The sequence below is a fragment of the Danio rerio genome, chromosome 24, assembly GCF_052040795.2.
Source record: "Danio rerio strain M-AB ecotype USA chromosome 24, GRCz13ab, whole genome shotgun sequence".
Classification (NCBI taxonomy): Eukaryota; Metazoa; Chordata; class Actinopteri; order Cypriniformes; family Danionidae; genus Danio; species Danio rerio.
The window spans coordinates 19,460,281-19,482,358 of NC_141044.1; the positions used below are offsets into that span (position 1 = coordinate 19,460,281).

The window sequence follows — 22,078 nt, forward strand, 5'->3', positions numbered from 1 at the left end:
ATCCACATTCCGGGTGAGCTCAACCGTGCAGCCAGTGCGCTCTCACGGCAGCTACTGTCCCGAGGGGAGTGAAGACTCCACCCCGATTCCGTCCAGCTGATATGGGCGCGCTTCGGGGAAGCCCAGATCGATCTGTTTGCTTCCACAGATAACGCACATTGCCAGCTGTTTTATTCCCTGACCTAGGCCCTCCTCGGCACGGATGCACTGGCTCACAGCTGGCCATTGGGCACGCGCAATATGCGTTTCCCCCAGTGAGCCTAATCGCACAAACTTTGTGCAAAGTCAGGGAGGATGAGGAGCAGGCCTCTCTGGCCCATCCAGACCTGGGTTTCGGAGCTCACACTCCTCGCGGCGACCCCTCCTTGGCGCATTCCCCTAAGGGAGGACCTCCTCTCTCAGGGACGGGGCACCATCTGGCACCCACGCGCAGATCTCTGAAACCTCCACGTGTGGTCCATAGACGGAGCGCGGAGGACTTAGGTGACTTACCGCCCGCGGTATTTAACACCATCACTCAGGCTAGAGCACCCTCTACGAGGCATGCCTTCGCCCTGAAGTGGAGTCTATTCTCTGAGTGGTGCACTTCTCGCCGAGAAGACCCCTAAACTTGCCAGATTAGCATTGTGTTATCCTTCCTTCTGGATAATATCGAGCGTAGGCTGTCACCCTCCACACTGAAGGTTTACGTGGCTGCGATCTCCTCTCACCATGACGCGGTAGATGGCAACACGCTCTGGAAGCATGATTAATCATCCGATTCCTCAGGGGCGCAGTTAAATTCTAGTCCTAGCGGGTCTGCAGAGAGATCCGTTCGAGCCACTCGAGTCAGTATCACTTAAAATTCTGTCTTTAAAGACAGCTCTGCTGATCGCATTGGCGTCATTCAGGAGAGTTGGGGATTTGGAAGCATTTTCGTTCAGCGATTCGTGCCTTGAATTCAGGCCCGGTTACTCTCACGTTGTCCTGAGACCCCGGCCTGGCTATGTGCCCAAGGTTCCTACCACCCCATTTAGAGATCAGGTGGTGAACCTGCAAGCGCTGCCTTCGGAGGAGGCAGGCTCAACCCGCTCACTGCTTTGTCCCGTTCGCGCTTTACGCCTTTACGTGGAACGAATGCAAAATATAAGATCATATGAACAGCTCTTTATCTGTTACAGTGGTCGGCAGAAGGGAAGTGCCGTATCAAAACAGAGGTTGGCCCACTGGTTAGTTAATGCCATCGCCCTCGCTTATCAATGCCAGGGCGAGCCGCGCCCTCCTAATGTGAGAGCACACTCTACTAGAGCTGTCGCTTCCTCATGAGCGTTATCACGCAGCGCCTCTCTCACAAATATCTGCAGAGCTGCGGGTTGGGCGACACCTAACACATTCGCGAGGTTTTATAATCTTCGAGTGGAGCCAGTTTCCTCCAGGTTATTGGTTAACCCAAATCAATCGGGGGGGGGGAATTAAGCTCAGTGTCACAAACGCTTGCTGCGCCATGCTCCCTAACCCGGAGATGTGTGCGCCTTTTTTCTACTCTGCTAATAAGTTTCCCTTCTCAGGCGAACCCTAGAGAGTTTCTCCGAGGCCCCCATCATTGACTCAGCGGAGGAGTCGAATGCATGGCTCAGTGTGCAGTTGGTATGCCCATTTGGTCTCCACGCATATTGAAGATCGGTGCCAGATATGCGCATCCCCACTTGGTGATGCCATATGCATTATTACCACGATGTGGTTATCAGGCGGTCCCGTGTCTACCCTAAACCGCTAACCAGCTCATCTTATGTAGCACTCCCCCTCTTTTGGCCTGGTCTATATGCCCCCTTACCATCAGGTCTCCCCTTCTGGGTAAGCAGATGGTCTCCGCCATATCCTCCCCCTGCAGGGACTGACGCTTTCCCAACGTACTGTCGTATTTCAAAAAAATCCCTAGTCTATATTATCTAGGTAAAAGCACACTTACGACCCCCGATTAAACATTTATTTTCTATGTAATGGTAATATGTTGGGCCTAGGGGATGTTGGAAGTTTGCGCTCTTGGTGATGTCAGTGCGTTCACGTTTGGCAAACTGCACATCAGGAGTGTGACGGGCTTGGTTGCTGTGGTGCTTTTCATACAGTCTCCCAAAGTCTGTTTATATAGACACACGTCGAAGTTCCCATATGAAGGGGAACGTCCAGGTTAAGTATATAACCCACGTTCCCCGAATAGGGAACGGAGACGTGTGTCTCCACTGCCACAACACCTGAGTCTCCAGCTGGGAGCTGAGTGATCGGCTCTTCAGCAGGCAAAATTCTGATGATCTAACTCACACAGCCGACTGATATAGCCCTAATTGGCTCATCAGTTTCAGCTGTGGAGCTAAGCTCCGCCAATTCAATTGGCTTTTAATTGGCCCGTTTTTATATCTTCAGAAATGATTGGTCGTCTAAAGCACTCCCAAAGTCTGTTTATACAGACACGCGTCTCCGTGCGTAACCTGGACGTTCTTGTAGTTCATTTACCAGCAGATTTGTAGTCCTATGTGATCTGTGTGTTTACCAGTAATCTGCACAGGCTGGATCGCTGGTGATCGTGACAGTATGTTATCTTCGTAAGGGCATTTTTGTTTCTACCCACATTATTAAATGGACCCTGGTCGGCTTTTTAGCTTAAACGTGTCAATTATTTGATTACATCAAATAGAATACTATAGTGTTACAAAATAATATTAATAACAAAAATATTTAATATGCAATATTTGAAAACAATTGAAAGAAAAAAGAAAAAAAAACGGGTGAACATTATTATGATCAACTTTTACTACACTAACCAAAATTTAGTAAATCATGATAAGCCATTGTTTATTTGTAGTGAAGCTATTAATATACAAATTGTCATCAATATTATTAAACTGTCATCCTAACTATAAATATTAAGTAAGATTTTATTATAATTTCAATTGAGTTAAAACCTGAATAACTGAATAAAAGTTAAAGTAACATAAAAACAACACATTTGTTGCAGAGTAAATTAAGATGTTACTGTTTAGGGAGACCGATTCTGATAGTAGAGTTATCGTGATACCATTAATTCATCTTATACTTTATCAGCTGAAGCATAACGATACCAAGTAGTATTGCGAAACTGTAATTCATAACTCAAATTATAAATAAATTTGTCAGAAATACTAATTTTATGTTAAAATAGGCCTAAATTATTTTAATTTATAATTTCCCCCAAAATTATTATTGAAAAAAATTGCACGCCTAAAAATATATTCATTCTTTTTTTTTTCTTTTGTAGATAACAGACAAACATAAAATAAAATAAAATAAATATACAAATTATACCAAATGATATTTGTTACAAAAAGAGCATTTGTCAAACAAAATTAGGCTATATGAAGTGGTCAAAAATTGCTTGTTTCTTGTTGCTATTTTGAGATTTTTTATTTACAGTTTTTTTTCTTTTTCAGTTTTATCAGGTAACAATCCAAAGTAATTCAGAATGTCACCTAGTGAGTCAATCTTTTTAGGAGATTGTCGCGGTTGTTGTAGCTACTAAACTATATTGACAGGAACAGAAATGAACTGATTCAGATGTGCTTTTGAACTAAATCAGAAAACGTGCAATAGGCTACCATAAAAGGCACAAATTCTTCGAAGTTTTGCAACCTTTAAAAGGCTATTAAACTAAAGGAAACTAACTACATACTATTAAAATAAAGTGGTCTGTTGTTGCACAAATGTGTGAGCATTTTAGTGACTTTTCCATATTCAACATTAACTATTGTATATAGACCATTAATGAATATACTACCATTTACAAACTTTAGTGGTACCGCCAGGATTGTGGAGCCATAGTATCGCAATACTACCATTCTACCTGTCAACCCTAATTTTGAGACCGATATTCTGGCTACACAGACTAAACATGTTAGTCTATCATTTTATGCAAAAGCTACTAAATGAAGCTGGCATAATACATTAAGCTTAACTGTGCACTGGTATTTTTTGCTGTCTTACTGATATTTTTTGCACGACCAGATTAGTAGCTAAACAAGCCGCCCTCCTCCTGTCTCAAACTTTGTGTTATTTTTCCCAACTCTGTGATGAACTAAACTTCTCTCACCCCCGTCTGCTCCTTTTGCCTGACCTCTGCCGTTCACTGTGAGTAATTAAAATTAATTAACTTGTCTGGTGTGTGCCTGAAACCAATTAGCCCAATGTAAACTTGCTTGTCAACAAAGCATTTTCATGTGAATGTTTTTGAGCAGCTTGTTAAGATGCAGTGGCCTCTTCTGGGGGAGTGAGAGATGATGGATGTTTACCTGCATTGAGGTGGGCGAATCATGATTTGAAGCTCGACTTTAATTGCAGCATTTCGATTAATGAACAGCACGACAGCACGATCAAACACACTGTAATGATAATAATGAATGTGCTGGATCAGGAGAGTCATTGAGGGCATCTTGGAATAAGTTTCTTGATGAGTTAAATAACAAATTTTAATTCCTTTATTCACTATTTATCATATTCAGCTCTAATAAGAAGCTAGAAGCTAAAATGTGCTTTTTGCCAAAAGCTTTGTGACATCTGCCTTCACGAACGGTCTCACCGGAAATATTTTTTTGAGAACAAAGAAACAAGTTCCTTGTACAATGTCTTATTTCAGTTTTTGTTTTCCTAAATCCACTAGAGGCCGCCATGTATACATTTTTGACAATCTTAAATTTGTTACTGGGTCAAGTTTTCTTATATGCCCTATTTCTTGTAAATCCACCTGATGCTGATGTGTACATTTCTGCCCATTTCAACATGCTTCTTGTACACATCTATGAGAGAGGCCAGCAAGCTTTCCATGCATAATGTATTGGTTTGATATCAACTGACCCAGCCACCCCTTCTCTAAACATATACATATTACATAAATATTACACTGAGTTTGAAGGATTTCATTTTACATGTTTTGTGGAACCAACTCCACTCTTCCTCCCAAGTCTAGCACCATTTGTGGTAGCAAACCAGTCATGCTAGAAAAGCCATCCATCCAGAGAAAAGCAGTCAGCTGTATTGCCCTATAACTGTGAGGCTTACATACAAAATGCAGTCATTAAGTATCCTAGGGCACAAATTTTTTTGGTTCTAAAAAACGTATTACTAAGCACATTTTCCTGTGTTGATATTTACATTTAACGTTAATGACATCTTGGTGGTAAATATGATGCAATAGCTGTGCTTCGTTTTTATTGAATTAATTTATTTTCACCCTGTGTAAATATATGATTAATCCAAAAGCTTTCAATTTTTACAATAATTCCTGAATTTATAGGGGACATGCTTTACAGTAATACATCAAGAAATTTGTTGTGGATTGATGTAATAGTAATTAAAATTTGATGTTATTTTAAGTTACAAAAATAAAACTGCTTCTGTTAGTTCATGTGGCCCATAAAAACAATGTTTGAGTTAAAAAGAATTAAAGTATTAGTATACCTTTATCCATAGTGTTATCTATTCTACATACTTACTCTATAATTGTATTAGAACATTCTGAAACAATTCAAGATTTTATTTCAAATTCAAATATTGTAGTTTTGAGAATTTTGTTTTACAAAATTTATGTATTACTATTTTTAATAACATTTGGTAATATTTTTAATTTTTTAATGAAATGTTTAAACACTTAAATGATTCAAGTTTCCTGACAGGTTTGCAAATATTAAATAAAATCCTTACTTCATACCCTGTGTGGAAAGTTCCATGCACAAATCTGAGTTGTCATTATCCTAAATTGCTTGGTGCACAAGCAGCTGACCTGTAATTCCTATAATGTCAAGCTTTAGCCTTTTGGTCTATTTGGGTTTGGGGTCAGAAGGTTGTGACTGTGGGCTGTGGCATTTTAACCTCCGGTGAAAGTCCTCAGTGTATCATAGAAAGAAAGGGAAGTTCCCCTGAAACATGAGCTCTCCACCTCTCCCTGTTCTTCATATGAAGTGGAGAAAAAAGCATCTGGGTAAAAATTCAGTTAATGTAATGTAACGGTTCCCTCTCTTGCCGTGGAACTGATTTGGGGTCTATTTTATGGGCTTCACATTGAGTAAAATAAAGTAACTTAATCATTCTAAATAACCCCAGAAATCTGAGCCTCAGCTTTATTTCAGTGTGATCTGATTTTTTAATAATTGTATGGCCATTTTAATAGCTCATATTCATTTTGTGCACCTAAATTGGTTTTAAAGCTGAAGGTGAACTTGATTCAGTGTTCGCTGCAAAATCGCTTGGATTACTTGTTTCCCAGTCATACTGTTAAAATAAGAAACTGTTCTTATCCAATCCATCATCTCTGAAACATGCCAGACAGTGACAAATGCAGTCTGCATCTGGCTAAACTTAAAGGCGTATTTGCTATCAATTTTCCAGTTTATTTTCACTGTTCTGGGGTCAATGTTATTAAGTGTTTTACTTAAAAAGTGATCGGTTAGAAGTATTTTTTCATGGTAGGTTGTAGATTACCTGGTAGGCAACCTGGTATGTTGATGGCAAATGTCTTCTGGTGTTATTAAAAAACATTGGCTTGAATATTTAAAATTTTCAAGCATTTGAAATGACATTTTAGAGCCTATATGCTTTTTTAGATGGACACTGTTTTGGTTTTAAATTGCATAAATATCATTACAGTAAAAATCTGTAAAAAACAGACAAAGCAATAATAGGAAAACAGTTACCGATGCTTGTGTGGTGCAGCATTACTGTGAGATCCAATAAAGTGACCAAAACATTGTCTTTTTATTTTAGTTCTTCAGAATATCCAGCATTAAATGCTAGTTAGTAAACATATCCATGAAAAACAGGAACAAAGGACTAAGTACTCATGGGCATGGTAAAACTTAATTAAAAAAGGGTAATCCACTATTTCCTAATGTTATTAGAATGATGAAGGCAATGCAAGAATGTGTTTTGGCCCCAGACAATGTATTGTTTTCTTCAGAGCACCTTAATCACCTTTATACAACAGTTTGACGGCACAATCGTGTGTATAGAATAAAAAATCAAACATGGAGGGTCTTAAAAACCCTTTTGTAAGACAAAACTACTTTTTTTCGCCACTCATTTAAATCTGCAGTGATGTCAGAACAGCAGAAACTGTTGATACTTCACCAACGTTACTTTAGAATTAGTAGTTGAATGATTCTGTAGTGTAATGTCTAAAATGATGATAAAACAGGTAATTTTTGTTCACATTTTAAGATTACATTAATAAGGCTGAACGGCATGAAATGCCATCAATCTACAGAGATTTCCCAGTTTTTCTTTGTTGACATTAGGATTTCACAATAATTAACCCTCAAAAATCCAGATTAAAGCAAACACTACCAGTTTCTGTGGTATAAATACAGCAATGCAAAATACAAAAGATCAACTTAGAATGTCACTTACCTAATTTATAATGATTTGTTCTGCTATAGTTTGAAAGTTACGCTGAGAAAATGCTGTTTTCTTATTATGTGCCCTCTGTCGGCATTTTGTTGCTGAATTTCAACCATCACTTTCTTTGGTCTGCTCAGGCTGATGGTGGCCAATGCACTGAATCCGAAATTATAAACATTTCAAATAGACACTGTCCTTATAAATAAACTGCATAGATGCAATCTAAACAACTACATTCTCGACTAAAAAGCCTTAAAAGTACATTATGTTGTCCAACAGCAACAATATTTGTCAACTAATATTGAGGGCAGCTTTAATACCGGACATTTATTAGGTTTCATTGCACTCATATCAACAAGTCATCAATGCATTAATTCTAAATTAGCATTGTTACATTTTATCTGCAAGGCTGGCAGCAGTAAACAAACCCAAATATCTTTAAAACTGAGAAAACTATCCAGACATTATTACAAATGTTATGCTGCAGATAATGAGGTTTAAAACCTGATCTTAACTAGATACGTGGCTCACCACAATGAGATATGTGCAAGATGCAGTGCGTCCTACGATCCATATCGTTTTTATACAGTAACTGCCACTAACAGCTAAGTGCATGCAAATGGTATTTAGTTCAAGCTTATAACATAAATGTTTCACACCATCTCTTTGTTGTTACAAAAATAATCTGAAAATAAATATGAGCATTGGGCATTATGCATACTTGGGAAAAATGCTTGTTACGAATATTGAAAACATTCAAATAAACCTACCTTTGTTTAATGTGTTTTTTTTTTTGTAGCCTAAGCAGCTTAAGCTTACATGCTACATTTAAAAAAAAATGTAATGTGAAAGGACGCTGACAACAGAGGTGCGGATCAAATTGCAGGGTTTATCTTGCAGAGAATGGTCAGGCAAGCAACAGTTAACACAGGGGCAAACAGATGTATATGTGCAATCCAGAGTCGTGGTCAATACACTGGAATGTAAACAAAACAACAAAGCCAAGGTCTAACACAGAAAGGCAAGGCAAGGAAAACATGCCATAATGTTCACAAACAGTATAACAAGACTCAGTAACTAGTGTGTGTGTGTGTGTGTGTGTGTGTGTGTGTGTGTCAGTGCTGCTTTTAAAGTCCATGTCTTAAGTAATGAATAGCTTCAGCTGTGTGTGTTATGAATCAGTCAGGATTAGGAACCGTCATGTGTGTGCAGTGCATGACTGGACCTTGTAGTCCATATAATGACGGGTTTGTAGTTTTATGTAATCTATGTGTTTACCAGCGATCTGCTAGTATTAGATCTCTGGTAATTGTGACAAATAACATTTTATTTTTGTTTTATATTGTAGACTATTTTTCCTCTATATCGTAGTCCTTACATTTCTAAAAATCCAAGATGAATTATAATTTTGCTATATAATGTTTTTATTTCGTCCACGACAAGAGTTTTTCAACTTACATAATGTGTTTAGAGTAAAATTCTAATGTCTTAAATTCTTGAATTTCTTAAAATGGGAGTGTGGTAACAAGATAGCAAAAGAAGAAAAAGATCCCCCATGTACATTTCATGAAATGTCTTCATCAATTGTTCTTCTCTGCACATCTCTCCACAAAACCCACTTCAGCCTGGAACTTCTTTCTTCATACAGGGGTCAATGTTTCCGATATAGCCGACTCACTTCCAGCCTGCCGGAGCAGGAGAATAGCCGAAAAATCACCTGACCGAGGGACTATTCACTACGCCCCAGCGAGCTGCACGCAGGTATGTAGAGGTGAATGATGTCTGATAGACTTCATTGAGCAGCTTGACATCCTCCTTCATGGTACCCTGAGTGGCCCCAGGGACTGCTGTCAGTTATGATGGAATCACTGCTGAGGTAGTTGTTTAGCTCCTTGCTTTCCTTTTGTTTTAATGCTCCCAGTGGGGGACAAACTTGGCAAACGGTTGTTTGGTGATGGATGGAGGTTGTGTTGCACAAGGCTGGACGACATGGCCCCATGGTAAAAATAAATAAAAAAATAAAATGATGACGGCAAGAGGTATTATGCTTTGTGTAATGACAAGTGCACTTTTACTTGTTATAAATACTACAATACTGATTAATTAAAAAAAGGTTTTGTTTTACAGTGCGCTTGAAAAAAAAGTTGTTAATAACAGAGATTACTTATTATTAATTATTATAATTAATTAAGCAATTGGTTCTATGACAAATTTTGCACCCTATTTTTTACTTATTATTATTATTATTATTATTATTATTATTCCTTTATTTAAAATAAATAATCAGTTAGTTTTATGGCAAATTTTTCACTCTATTATTTTACTTCTTCTTCTTCTACTTATTATTATTATTATTATTATTATTATTATTATTATTATTATTATTATTATATAAGTAATTGGTTCTATGCCAAATTTTGCACTGTAAAGATTGAATTATATAATTGAACATTGATTATAATGTTAAACATTGAATTTACAATGCATAATTGTTACTGGTAGTTTCTTTGTGATTGCTTTTTTTGGTGAAAATTTAATGTCTTTTTTTTACTGTTTATTTTTCTACTATTTTTTTTTTCTTTTTCTAAGTTAAAAAAATTCAAGTATATTTGTATACTTTGTTTTGTTTATTCAATGTTCTGTGGCAATTTTTGCAGTGCAAATTTAGTTTTGTTTTCTCAGTCACTTTGGTACATTTCTCAGATCTGAATTGAAATTTGCTAAACAGTAAGTGCATTTCTCAAAACAACATGAACAAATAGCAAATAAGCCAAGAATAAGTCTTTTGCCCAAAATCCTTAGTTCATCTCTCAAAACCTAATTTCTGTATGTCAGTGCCGTCAGAATGACAAGTCTTTGTGTCATTGTGTATGGAAAAGACATACAATCTTATCTATACAGTTACTCAGTCATGCTCTCAATAAAGCAGTGTACTCTGAAGAGGTGTTCTGATGTAATCAAAGACATTTTTTTGTTGTTGTTTGAACTGTAATTTGTTGATTTATCGTGTCATTGTGATATAGAATGTAAAAAAAAAAGTAGAAACAAATGTAGAAATGTGAGCATAGGAGAATCTCCTTTCAGATGCACCTGGAAACGTATAGAAAAATGCATTATGACGAAATTTTATAACAACTTATTCAAGTATTTTGCATGTAAAGACATAAAAAGGGTGAGACTATTCTGACAGAAACCATTATAATACATTTTTATTAACATGACATAAGCAATTGATATTTTAGGAGACTTTAGAGAATTGTACAAAATCATTTGCATGGATATACAAAAGCATTTGCAACTTGCCTAAAGGAATGAGAAACTGCTTTTGATGTGCACAAGTGACAAAATGATCTGAAGATTGAACAGGTAATTCTGACAATTTCAATTCTGATCTGACAATGTACAAAAGTGACTAAGAAAAACTGTAATAGCAACTGCAGTGAACATTATTTATACAAATAAGTTTTGTTTGTTTTTAAAGTTATATTAAAAAACATGTATTAAGTAGTATAAGTACATTTTTCAGAGTAGTACTGTCAGTTTCTCACATCCAAAATTGCATGTTTTATTCATTGATACTTGTAGTTTTTGTGTGTGTGTGTGTGTGTTAGTGTGTGTGTGTGTGTGTGTCTGTGTGTGTTGTGAAATATACCAGCAACTAAAGGGAAAATTGTTTCTTAAATTGAATTGTTTCTTGGTTCACCTTTATTTAAAGGGGTGGTCCAGAATGTATTTTTAAAACTCAAATCAAATCCCTTTTACTGTCACATCATCAGCAGCACGTTTGCTATGATAAGTGAAAAGCTTAGGTGCTGGCTCCAGACAGTACAAAATACAGATACAACGAAAGTGCAAAATACAGACAGTGCAAAATAGAACAGCATAAAAAATAAAAAAACAGGACAATGTAAAATTGACAGCGATATGTACAATAAATGGGTGTACCCATAGTTGTAGGCAGTATTGTTTCAAGTATGGATTGGTCAAAGTGCAGTGCATGCTACATATTGATGGTTTGCACTAAGGTGTAAGGAAGAGTCTGTGTGAGGTGTGTTAAGTGTTCATTAGCCTTATAGTCTGAGGGTAGCAGAGAGAAAAGTCTATGGCTTGGGTGGCTGGAGTCGCTGATAATTTTCTTAGCTTTCCTCATGCACCGCCTGGTGTAAATGTACTGGAGTGAGAGAAGCTCACCTTCTACTACTTGTCCAGTTCACACAATCCTATGTAAGCCTTTGCGATTCCTGCTGGTGCTGTTTCTTTACCAGGTGGTGATACAGCCAGACAGTATGCTCTCCACAGTGCAAGTGTAGAACGAGCGGAGGATGTGGGGGCTCATTCCAAACCACCTGAGATGCCTAAGGAAGAAGAGGTGTTGTTGTGCCTTCCTCAGCACTGCGTCTGTGTGAGCAGTCTATGTCAAATCCTTAGCGATGTGGACTCCAAGAAACTTAAAGTGCTGACTCTCTCCTCTGGTGTCCCATTGATGGTGATGGGAGTGTGTTCTCTCTTCTCTCTTCTGAAATCCACCACCAGCTCCTTGGTTTTGCTGATGTTGAGTAAGAGGTGGTTTTCCTCACATCACTGCGTCAGAGTGTGGACCTTCTCTCTGTAGGCCGTCTCATCATTATCTGTGATTAGGCCCACCACCGTCGTGTCATCAGGAAATTTAACGATGACGTTGGAGCTGTGTTTGGCTGTATAGTCATGTGTGTACAGGAGTACAGGAGTGGGCTGAGAACACAGCCCTGTGGAGCAATAGTGTTGAGGATCAGTGTGGATGAGGTAATGTTGTTCATTCTGACCACCTGGCGTATGCTTGACAGGAAGTCCAGGATCCACTTGCATAGAGAGCTGTGTAGATCCAGAGCCTGGAGTTTCACCACCAGCTTGGCAGGCACTATATTGTTAAATGCTAAGCTGTAGTCCACAAAAAGCATTCTCACATATGTGTTTTTGTTTTCCAGGTGAGACAGAGCAGTGTGCAAGGTGAAAGCAATTGCATCATCAGTGGAACGATTATTTCTGTATGCAAATTGCAGAGGGTCAGTGTGAGCGGGCAGTACAGAGCAGATGTGCTTTTTAATCAGCTTCTCAAAGCAGTTGCTGGCGGTTTCGGTATCGGCCGCGGGAGCGCACACTGTGTGCGCACTGTCCTGGGCTTCAAAGCAGGCGTAGAATGAGTTGAGCTCATCCGGGAGAGACGCAGCAATGTTTACAGTGGTGGGTTTGTTACTTTTTAAAGTCTGTGATGTAATTAAGTCCCTGTCACATGCTCCGTGCATTATTGGTGTTAAATTGACCCTCTATATGTTTCTTTATTTAACCAGATAAAAAAAACCCATTGAGATCAAGATCTCATTTACAAGGGTGACCTGGCCAAGAGGTCTGCAACACACGATTTATATAAAAAAATAAAAATAAAATAAAAATGTAATAATATTAGTAATAAATATAAAATTGATATAATATAAAAATACAGTTCAGTTTTCCAGCTTTACCACATTTCAATATATTAAAAACACATACATTGAGAAATTGAATGTTGTTGTTTGTTAAAACGGATAGAGCGAAACGATGTCATTGGGAAGAGCTCAGATATCTTTAGTTCAGACTGAAGAGTAGTCCAGGATGAGGGGGCGGCATGACTAAAGGCTCGCTTCCCAATTTCAGTTCGAACCCGGGGAACAGTCAAATGATAAGCTTCACTTGAGCGTAGGGCATACTGGCTTTTAGACTTATGGAGAAGGGAACATAGGTATGAAGGCACCAGTCCCAGAAGAGCCATGTAGACCAGAGTCATCCAATGGGTGTACCTTCTTACATACAGAGAAGGCCACTCTGCTTTGGCATACAATTCACAATGGTGAGTAAGTCTTTGACAGCCTGTAACAAACCTTAGAGTAGAGGTCTGCAGGTCTGTAGAGACCAAATTTCTGCGGCGCGGGAATAAATTTTCGAATAAATCGCGGGAGCGGTCGGTAATGGGTTTAATTTGGGACGGGAGCGGGCTGTCTAGCAATATCGCGAATATTGCTATGCGAATGAGAGAGAGAGCTTTGCCTGTCTGTGTGCTTGGTGCTTGTGGATGTGTATGTTAGTGCGCGCGCGAATGAGAGAGAGAGCTTTCTCAGATAGCAAAATACACTCGGGCCAGTTCCGGCTAGATTCTCGCCTGCCAGAGACTTACCAATCGGGCCAGATGCGGCGGCCGTAAGTGAGCCCATGCTGCCGCATTCCCGCCGGAATCGGCCCGAGAGTAATGTGCGCTGCGGCCCGGAGCTGGCGCGACTCAGTATTTATATACCTTTATATAAAACCTTTTGGTATTACATTGGTACTTGATACATTGTATTACAACCCTTTGAGTTGATATAACAGCAAACGCCTGTGTGTCTGCTTGGTGCTTGTGTGTGTGTTAGTGCGCGCGCGCGTTTGAGAGAGAGAGAGCTTTGTCTGTGTGTGTGTGCTTGGTGCTGTGTGTATGTGTTTATACAGACAGCTTGGCTGTCTGGACTGTATAGCTGGGTGATTGTTGGTTTTGTTCTCCCCCGCTCTTTAGCGGGATCGGGCGCGGCGGCCAGAAAACAGGGCGGGTCGGGCAGCGGGACAACAAATTCTTGATATAAGCAGGAGCGGTCGGGTTCGGGCTAAAACCTGGCGGGTGCGGGCGGGAGCGGGATTCAAAATTTAGTCCTGCGCAGATCTCTACCTTAGAGCACTGTGATAGATGGAGTTTAAAGGCTTAAGACATTTGTTTGAAGCATGCATATATAAAACATCACCATAGTCAAGCAAGGGTAAAAATGTTGCAGACACCAAATGTTTGCGAGCTTTAAGAGAAAAGCAGGATGCATTTCGATAGTAAAATCGGAGCTTAACTCTCAATTTCCTAACCAAATTTACTATATGTTCTTTGAAAGAAAGCTCCTGATCGAGTAGAAAGCCTAAATACTTATAGCTGGACACTAAATTTATTTGTTGACCTTGGGCAGTGGTAATTAATGGTTGGTTCTGCACATGAGTGGAACAATTTGTGAAAATCATTAATTTAGATTTGTCTACATTTAAAGGGCACCTAGGTTACCCCTTTTTTCAGATTTAATATAAGTCTTTTGTGTCTCTAGAATGTGTATATAACGTTTCAGATCAAAATACCCATCAGATTTTTCATTATACCTTTTACAAGATGCTGTTTTATACTGATTTCCAGCAGGGGGTGGTTTTGTCGTACTGTGCCTTTAAGCCGAGTTCTGCCCGCCCACTATTTCTACATGCCTCCTCCCTCAGCTGCGTCAGAAAACAGACAGACTTAAAGGAAGAGGGTCTCACATAGCATTTGTGAGATACTACAGTAAGAACTAACCTTTACTAATCAGTATTGTGAAGTTGCATTGATGAGTCACACACAATATCGTACACACACACACACACACACACACACAGATACACACGCAGGCAGGCAGGCAGGCAGACAGATAGAGCGCGCTTAGCTTAGTTAAGGCTAACCTCAAGTACTGTGTGGATATCTGTTATGCTAATGTACAAAATAAACCTGATTTAACTTCCACAAACCGGGATTGAAGCGTCTTCTTTTATAATTGTTCTGACACGCGGCTGTGCTGATGAAGTAAAGCTGAAGTAAAACACTGTAATTAATTACACACATACTCTGTTTTAAAACACTTTAAACATGTGAAACTTACTCTTAATCACATTTGATGATGATTGCTGATCCTAGCGAACAGAACAAAGCTTTTATTCCCGGTTGCTTTGCGTATGTCTGTCTGGTCTTGTTGACATACACATGACTACCGGAACATGTTAATGCCCGCAGCTGTCAATCAATTCGGTGGGCGGGGGATCGCACACCAACGTAATGGTGCGATCGATTTGAAAACAGCTCCAATTGGCCGACCCCTTTTTTGTAGTTAAATTGAAAAAAAAAGGACTGGGTGTGTTCATATCACCCCAGTATGACAGTCTATACACTATACCAACACACAGATCTGTCCAAACAGCTTGAAAAGTAGATTTTTTACCATAGGTGCCCTTTAAAACCAATTTAAGATCCTTAAGATGAGACTAAACAATATTAAAAGCAGACTGTAAAAATTGAATGGCCTGAGAAAATGAAGGGGAGCAACAATAAATCACTGTATCATCAGCGTACAGTTGATAAAAGGCATTTGGAAGGTTGTCTCACAAGTTATTAATATAGATAGAGAATAGTATAGGCCCTAATACTGATCCCTGCAGCACTCCTTTGGGCACCTCTAAAGATAAAGAAGACAGCCCGGCCATATGGACACACTGTGTTCTATTGGACAAATAATTAGCAAACCAAGTGGTAGCTTGGTTTGACATACCGATCCGTGTTAAAGAATTAATTAAAAGTGTATGATCAACAGTATCGAATGCCTTTTGAAAGATCAAGAAAAAGAGCAGTGCAATAATTCTTACGATCCATTGCCTGTAAAAAATCGTCTAAAACCTTCAGTGTGGCAGAAACAGTACTATGTTGCTTTCTGAATCCAGACTGGTAATTTGATAAAAAGTTATTTGTTTCTAGAAACAGGTTAAATTGATCACTGACTAATTTTTCAAACATTTTTGCAATGATGCATAATTTGGAAATTGGTCTATAATTATTTACTTCCGATGCTTCTCCTCCTTTTAAAAGGGGAAGTACAAAAGCTGACATCCAAATTCTAGGGATATGACAACTAATAAGACTTAAATTAAGAATGTGGGTGAGTGGCTCAGCTATATAATCTGCAGCCACCTTTAAAAAGAATGTATCCAGTTTTCTGGTCCAGCTGCCTTTTTGGTGTCCAGCTTTGTCAGGGCTCTATGAACTTCAACAACTGTCACTGGGATAAAATTAAAAGAGGAAAAATTAAAGCTTATTTTTCTATTTGGATAGAAAATCTTTGAAGGGGATTCATTTAAATTGGAGTTAAAGGTTTCAAATAAATGTCCAGCAGAAATAAAATGTTCATTAAAATGGTTTAGCATGGATGCTTTATCTGTTAGGTTTGTTCCATTTTTGATCAAGAACTTGGGAAACTCACTTACAGATTTCAAACCAGACATAGATTTGACAGATTTCCAAAACTTCTTTGGATCATTTAAATGTTTAGTCATTTTAGAGAGGTAAAACTCTGACTTTGAACTCTGGCTCTCTTTATTAATAAGGTACATTTATTTCGCAATTGACGAAAACTCAGCCAATCAGCCTCTGATTTGTTTTTTCTTGCTCGTGCCCAAGCAGTATACCTCTCCCTTTAAAAAAATAGCAATTTCTGGGGAAAACCAGGGATTATTATGCCCTTTTACTCTAAATGTTCGCAAAGGTGCATGTTCATTTATTAATTTTAAAAACTCATCATAAAAGTACTGCCATGCTAATTCTACATTGTCAAAAAGGGAAACTCTACACCATTTAAAATGAGACAAGTCATGGGCAAAAGCTTGCTCATTGAAGTGTTTGAGATCTCTCTTGACAAGTATCTGAGACTTCAGTTTAGGCAGCTTAACATTTCTGACCACAGCTTTGGCACAGTGGTCACTTATATCATTTGCAAATACCCCAATATCCATATATTTGTGTGGGGTGTTTGTGAGGATTAAATCAAGCAAAGAGGATCTAGAGGGACTTTTGATATTTAGCCTAGTTGGACAATGAATTAATTGACTAAGGTTTAAGGAATCACAGATATATTTTAAGTTGTCAGATGATCCTGTTAACCAGTCTAGGTTCAAATCACCCACTAACACCAGTTCATTAGAATTCAACTTGGTAACATAGTTATGCAGTGAGGTGAGAGCCTCACTGCAAGCTGAAGGGGGTCTATAACAACCCATAATTGTGAGAGACTGATCTATTATGAATTCAATTTTTAGAACAACAAATTCAAACTGTTTTGGGATAGAAACAGAGGATAGGAGAGTAGCATGTAATTTGTTTTTTATATATAAAGCTATACTCCCACCTTTTCTAGGGCGATCACAACAATAAATGTTGTAACCTGGTATAGAAATATCAATGTCCCGTACTGCTTTTTTAAGCCAGGTTTCAGAAAGAACAAGAATGTCAACATCTGTAGATTGAATCCATTTATAAAATCTAATTTTGGTAGTAGGCTGCGAACATTTATGTGTATAATACCAAGACCAGACCTGCTTTTAAAATCGCCAGGTGTACCAATATTATTTATGGGGGGACCAGGATTTAGCTCAACATTGCTGGATAAAAGGAGCAGAAGTGTGATAAGGCATTTCCATCTAACCTTAGATTTTAGAACAATCTCTATATTATTCTATATTATCTCTATATTATTCAAATGAAGAAAAATGGTGAAAGGCATTTCGTTGTGAAAAAATTGTTTTAGGACATAAATGCACATTAAACAAAGCAGATTACATTGAGGATGATGATAGCACTTCTGTTCATTTAAAACGGGCCAGAAGTGAGACAACATGTTCGAATCAGTAGACGACCACACACAGACCAGTTTGTTGTATGACCCCAGAGGGGGACGTGGCACATTATTGTACATATAGCCACTATGTTGGGGTACAAATTCAATTGTCCAAAACAAAAGTAATAAAAACAGAAAGTGTTTCATTTTCACTAAAGACGAACAACTAGTCCACATTATTATTTTTAAAAGAATCTACTAGAGTAGTCAATATGTCCCAGTAAACAAGAACACCACAGCTCGGTAGCCCACCACCGCGGCCGTTGACGATCACAGCTGATCCATGGCCCACAACGACCACTGACTGACTAGCTCACCTCCTCCGCCGCGAACGCGATACAGCACCGAAACACCTCAGATCACTCCTCTGTGATCCAGCACTGCAGCAGCTTACTACCACGGTTGAATGGTATAGCACCGTAGGCATCCAACAGCCAAAGATCCCATGCTTTTCCCTTCGAATTATTTTGTTCTATCCGCGCGGTGCACGCAGATCCCCGAAAGTTCAGCAGCTGTGTCTGGTACCTCCGCAGATAGCCAGGTTTCTGTAAGGCAGATAATGCAGCAGTTTCTTGTTTCCTGTTGGAAGGAAATGTGCACCCGTAGCTCGCAAAGTTTGTTGTCCAGTGACTAAACGTTAGCCAGCAGAATGGTGGGGAGCGGAGGTCGAAATGCACGGCGTCGTAGTCTGATGAGGACGCCGGCTCTCTTTCCTCTTTTCCGGCTGCGTTTCCATCATCGCTTCGATTGTGTGACCCAGACAAAGGGCTCTGTTGCCGTGTTTGTAAACAGAGCGTCGTTAAAGAGCTCAAAGTCCATTCTTTGATGTGCAACGAGGGAGCCAATTTCCCGAAGTGTGTGCCAGTCATTCATTCATTTTTTTTTGCTATTTCTGCGAAGAATTTTGGTAAAAATCTGTGGATTTCTGTGGAACTGTTTTGGGAGTATCATAAATAAAAACCTTAATATGTGAAATAAAAAAAAAACTTTTAAACTTTTATTTAATGTCTAAAATGAAAATCCAGTTAGATTCATTTTATTTGGTAAACAAAGCAAGTTTCTCACATAATATCTCTACTAAAAGACTGTATTGTACATAAATCAGATGAACATTTTCATATTAGTCAATAATATTACTGTAATTAATTAAAATAAGTAAATAAATATAGATTTACACACATTTACACAAGTAAATAAACAGAATTAATGATGGGCTAAAAAGCTACGGAAAATCTGCGAAATTTTGCGCACAGATTCCATGTGGGCCTAGTAATGAGAGTGTGTACTGTACATCCAGCATTAAAAACGACAAAAATACAAGTAAAACACACAAAACAAAACAAAGTTTTCTGGGAGCTCGCAACACGGTGGCCATGCTCGGCGCCATATTAATGACTTGGTTGTGTTTATGGGTATAAAGCAATGTGTGCACATGCTTCACTTGTAAAAAATCATATATATATATATATATATATATATATATATATATATATATATATATATATATATATATATATATATAATTTATTTATTTTTTCATATTTTGATTATATACAGCTACTCGGTTAACATGAAAATGATAGTTAAATGTTCTAGTTCCTGTAAAAGCCCGCCCTCAAGTGGCTCTGATTGATCAGCTAATATAATGTGCTATGATTCGTGGATTGGCTCCAGGTCACTACGCACTTTGCCTGTTGTGTAAATATGGTCAATCAGTGTAGCAGTAGCAGTTTGAGCCTAATCAGACAGAAAGTGAGAACAAAGACAAACCTCAACCTGCTCTTTAAAATAAAATCTGACAAGTGTCTTTCATATATTTTTGGGTTATAAGCATGTTTAAAGAATACGAAACGTTCACATCTTTTGTGAGATCATTTTTTGAGATGTAAAGCGCAGGGAAAGTGGCCGCATAGGGAGACACTACACAAGCTGGTGAAGATTGTGGGTGTTTACTGCGGTTTGACGGATACAGTAAATATGAATTTGTAGCTAAATTGTTAATGTTGCCAAACAGCATTTCTCATTGTTTACATCTGTAAGTGACCACTAAATCACTATATCCCTTTAAATAATTTAAGAGCATCAGAGCATGTCACGTGTTTGGGTAGCCTAGGTGACTAATAGGTTAATCAGGCTAGCAGGAGCGAAGAGAAGACACATTGCTGTGCGATTTATGGAAAAAAGGAGGCTAAATCCTGCACAATTTATTTAATAAAAACCCTTTAGTAAAGCGGAGCGAGGTATGTGAAGTTAATACTTAAGCCACATGAATTTGTTTGTATGTATATGTTAATCGTGAGCTCTGCCTTCTTATTAGTTGTTTCAAACTGTCTTCATATACTTCATTGTTTCATTTTCATATGTCGCTCTGTACATTATATCTTTATTTGTCATATTATTCTGTATACGAGTTATTTTTATTGATTTTTGTTGTTTCTTTGTGTAGTTTCACGGTGCTACACAACGAAAGTTTAATGGCTCTCGTCTTAAGCATAATAAAGAATCAAGCACCCGTCAGAAACTCTCTGTCTCGTTCATGGAAACCAAAGGGCAGCTACAACATCCATGCTACAACAAACCATTAACATTAGAAAATACGCATGTAATATATCAACTTTTAATAAATTAAAATACTTAAAGTTGTGGCTCACAATCCACAGCTACTATTCCGGTTAGAACTGCTCCTTCTTTGAGGAGATTTAGCCGAATCCAGCACTGAACTAGGAGAGATTCTGGAAGCTGTCTTTTATCAAATGCCAGAGCTATATTTTTATATTACTCTGGCACATAATTAAGATTAAATTGTAAGCACTTCTCTCTTTGTGTCACGCTGGTAGACAAGGAACACAGAGATGGTTATATTTTCAGTTTTATTCAAAACAAAGTCACTTAATCAAAGTGGGAAATCAGAGGGTTGATATTAATGCTGTAGCAATCTTCTTTAACAGCACTGTAAGCGTCAACAACAGATGTTATCGATCTCACTAGTAGTTCGCTTGTAGGAACATCAGTTGGCGAGTATAAAGACACAGTTCATCTAGTAGATAGCTGGGGCCTCATGTATCAACGTTGCGTACCCACAAAAACTTTGCGTACGCCAGGTTTCACGCTCAGAATCGCTCACGTTTGGATTTACTAACGATGAACTGAACGTGGGAATGTGTGCAGCTCCATAAGCAGTTTATGTCGGTGTCTGTTTTATTTCCATTGGCGACTCCTAGAGGCAGTTGTGTTTACATTTACATTTAGTCATTTAGCAGACACTTTTATCCAAAGCGACTTACAAATGAGGACAGGGAAGCAACTTACACAACTATAAGAGCAACAATGAATAAGTGCTATAGGCAAGTTTCAGGTCTGTAAAGTCTAAGAAGGAAAGTATTAGTACTTTTTTTTTTTTTGGGGGGGGTACAGTTAGTGTGATATTCAGAGAGGCAATTGCAGATTAGGAAGTGAAGTGGAGACTAAATAGTTTTTTTAGTTTTTAGTCGTTTCTTGAAAATAGCGAGTGACTCTGCTGTTCTGATGCAGGTAGGGAGTTCATTCCACCAACTGGGCAGATTGAGCATGAGCGTTCGCGAAAGTGATTTCTTCCCTCTTTAGGATGGACCCACGAGGCGACGTTCATTCACAGAACGCAAGTTTCTGGAGGGCACATAGATCTGTAGAAGTAAGAGCAGATAAGGAGCAAGGCCAGAAGACACTTTGTAGGCAAACATCAGATCTTTGAATTTGATGCGAGCAGCAACTGGCAGCCAGTGCAAACGGACTAGCAGCGGAGTGACATGTGCTCGTTTAGGTTTATTGAAGACCACTCGTGCTGCTGCGTTCTGGAGCAGCTGAAGAGGCTTGATAGAGTTAGCTGGAAGCCCAGCTAGTAGAAAGTTGCAGTAATCCAGTTTGGAGAGAACAAGAGCTTGAACAAGGAGTTGAGCTGCATGTTCAGATAAGAAGGGTCGGATCTTTCTGATGTTATAGAATGCGAATCTGCACGATCGAGCAGTTATAGAAATGTGGTCAGAGAAGTTTAGTTGGTCATCAATCGTTACTCCAAGGCTTTTCACCATTTTGGATGCAGTAATGGTTGCCCCATCCATCTGGATTGAAAAGTTATGGTGTAGAGTCGGGTTGGCAGAAACTACAAGCATTTCCGTTTTTGCGAGGTTCAGCTGAAGATGATGATCTTTCATCCAGTGTGA

General features: G+C 38.6%; 1 protein-coding gene across 2 annotated transcripts in view; it reads left to right on the plus strand.

The window, feature by feature from the left end:
- sema5a (sema domain, seven thrombospondin repeats (type 1 and type 1-like), transmembrane domain (TM) and short cytoplasmic domain, (semaphorin) 5A) overlaps positions 1 to 22,078 on the plus strand; it is a 397,269-nt gene that overhangs the window by 40,890 nt on the left and 334,301 nt on the right. For both annotated transcript variants that reach the window (XR_015524511.1, XM_087308760.1), the window contains exon 2: positions 9,047 to 9,159. The gene's annotated coding sequence lies outside the window, so the exon portion shown is untranslated. The remainder of the gene's footprint in view (positions 1 to 9,046; positions 9,160 to 22,078) is intronic.